Below are 3048 nucleotides of genomic sequence, written 5' to 3' on the forward strand. Positions count from 1 at the left end.
GCTATCATTTTCTAATTTTTTAGTTTGTGAGCATTGTCAATATGGTAAACAAACGAGAAGTGTATATCAAATTTGTTTTGATTCTTCTACTCAACCCTTGGATCTAGTTCATATAGATGTATGTGGCCCTATGCTTACTAGATCATTGGGTGGAGCTTTGTATTTTGTTACATTTATCGATGATGGTACAAGAAAGGTGTGGGTGTAACCCATACAGGGAAAGGGTGATGTATACCCCATATTTAGAAAATGGCTTGCCTCGGTTGAGATTGAAAAAGGTATAAAGTTTAAGGCTTTATGTTTTGATAATAGAGGTGAGTATACCTCTCATGGGTTCAGAGATTTTTGGGAGTCTAGAGGCATACATAGAGAGTTTACTACCCCTTACACTCCGGTACAAAATGGTGTGGTAGAAAGGATGAATAGAACCATCCAGGAACGAGTTGTTTCTATGTTGCATCATGCAAATCTGCCGCAAGGTTTTGGGCTGAAGCAGTTCAAACTGCAGTCCATGTGATAAATCTATCACCTAGTACTGCCAAAGGCTTGAAAGTGACGCAAGAGTTGTGGATAGGAAAAATCCCAAACTATGATCAGCTTAGGGTATTTCGACGTGAAGCGTATGTTCACGTTCCAAAACAGTTAAGGCAAAAACTAGATTTTAAGAGCAGAAAATGTATTTTCCTTGGTTATGGCGTAGATGGTCAATTTGGATATCGTTTGTGGGATCCTGAAACGCGCACTATAGTCAGAAGTAGTGATGTCATTTTCAATGAAAAGATTATGCATAAGCAGCCAATTAAGAAAGTGGAAGTGAGGAAAGTGGCGTTTCAGGATGTTACACCCTCTATTAGTGTGCAAAAGAATAATTCCACACTTATGCTGAACAATCCTACAAATGTTCACCCATATGAGGATGTTCAAAATGAGGATGCATGTGTACAACCTGAAAACAATCCGACTCCGGTTTAGCAACCAGTGAGACGATCTACTCGTGTCTTTAGGCCGCCTGCTAAGCTCACGGACTATGTGATGTTAACGAATGCAGGTGAAGCTTCTTGCTATAAAGAAGCTATGCTGGCTAGTGATCATGCTAAGTGGGAGCATGCCATGCAAAGTGAATTGGACAATATTTATAAGAATGGTACTTGGGATTTAATACCTTTGCAAAAGGACAGGAAAGCAATACCATGCAAGTGGGTATACAAGTACAAGTATACGTCTGATAGTGTTTCCCCAAAGTATAAAGCACGCTTGGCAGCCAAAGGTTTCAAGCAAGAACATGGAGTTGATTTTGATGAAACCTTCTCTCTTGTAGTTAAGATGACTACATTACGTATGTTTCTTTCATTGGCTACAAATCAGGATTTGGAATTAGTCCAAATGGATGTGAAGATTGCCTTTTTACATGGGAACCTTGATGAGGATATTTTTATGGAACAACCAGAAGGTCATTAAGTCTCGGGAAAAGAACATTTGGTATGTAAACTCAAGAAGAGTTTGTATGGGCTTAAGCAGTCCCCCAGATTGTGGTACCAAAAGTTTGATGCTTTTATGAGGTGCACTAGAAGCAATGAGGAGCCTTGCCTTTATATGAATTTTTTTTCACATGAGAGTTCCATTATGTTGATACTCTATGTTGATGATATGCTTATCGTTGGTAAATGTGAAAGTGTTTTTAGAATTCAAGTCATTGAACACTAGAAGAATATAAAGTATGGATAATTCACATTTGGAGGCTAAGAACACGAACCAAGACCTTAAGAAGAAGTCAAAAGTAAAAGTAAGATACATAGAGAAAAGTAAAAAGAGAAAAAGCGGGCCATAAAAAACAGTAAAAAAGGAATGTTCATAACTCTTTCGTTTGTAACCCAAATATCCCGTTTAAATATGTGCTAGAAATCTTGTAAAGAGAGCTATCTATATCTTTTTAAATCTCTAAATTTGGAGCTCGGATGAGGGAGATATGACAATTAGAAGGTCATTCGGTCATAGCTAAAAATAGGAGATAAAAAGCTTCTAAAAATAGTGTGAACGAGGAAGAAGAAGAAAATTATAAAAGAGGAAGTGATAGTCTTAGAGAGGATCCTAATAGAGGAGGAGGGATCCTAATAATAGAGGAGGGATCCTAATAGAGGAGGAGGGGTCCTAATAGAGAGGGGGTCCTAATAGAGGAGGAGGAGTCTTGGAAGGAGGGGCCCGAATAGAGGAGGAGGAGTCTTGGGAAGAGGTGTCTTAGTGGAAGAGGAAGGGTCTTAGTAGTGGGTTTGAGTGATTGGAAGTAAGAAGGTCATTGGTTTTTTAGTTCAATGTGGAGTTTATCTCCTTTGTATGGTATTGATAATTGAATATTATAACATTGTTACCCCTTTCTCATCTTCTCTACCTTTTCTCTTAATCTCTTGAGTCTCTCTCTCTCTCTCTCTCTCTCTCTCTCTAATTCATAGTTATCTTGGTATATATAATCTATTATAATTCACAACTCCATCTAATCGGTTTGATCAAGCCCTCATATAACAATGGAGTCGAAGGAGGCGAAGCCATAACACTTCCTATGGCTCAGGTTCCTATAATTCCTCATAATGTGAATCTTCTTAATTTTATTGATGATAGTGATAATGCTTTTGAAGTAGCTCCTGGTGAAAAGGACAAGGGCATCACAAAAGGAGAAAGAAGTTGAAGGAGAATCTAGTGCCTCAAGACAAAAGAAGAAGTCTAAGGAGAATGAGAAAGAGGAGAAATTGAGAAGGAGACACTCGAGAAGGAAGATCAAGATGGAGGATATTCCTATGGGTGAAGGTGTAGAAGCTTTCAATTTGAAGCATGAGTTGATATCAAGTGGACCAAGGATAACATGGAAGAACTTCTCCAATTATCTCCCACATTACGAAAGGAGTGGGGGCAACTTGCAAATATTCGTCAAAGTCGGAAGACTGTGCATTATGTGGGGATCGTGCAAGTAGAAGATCGAAAGGACATACGTTCAACCATCCCGGTCTCCATCAAAGGGTTTCACATCAAAGATGCCTTGGTTGATAGTGGTGCTAG

The sequence above is a fragment of the Azolla caroliniana genome, unplaced genomic scaffold (assembly GCF_043228905.1).
Source record: "Azolla caroliniana isolate FFs.n. ecotype wild unplaced genomic scaffold, voAzoCaro1.0.p SCAF_13, whole genome shotgun sequence".
Lineage (NCBI taxonomy): Eukaryota > Viridiplantae > Streptophyta > Polypodiopsida > Salviniales > Salviniaceae > Azolla > Azolla caroliniana.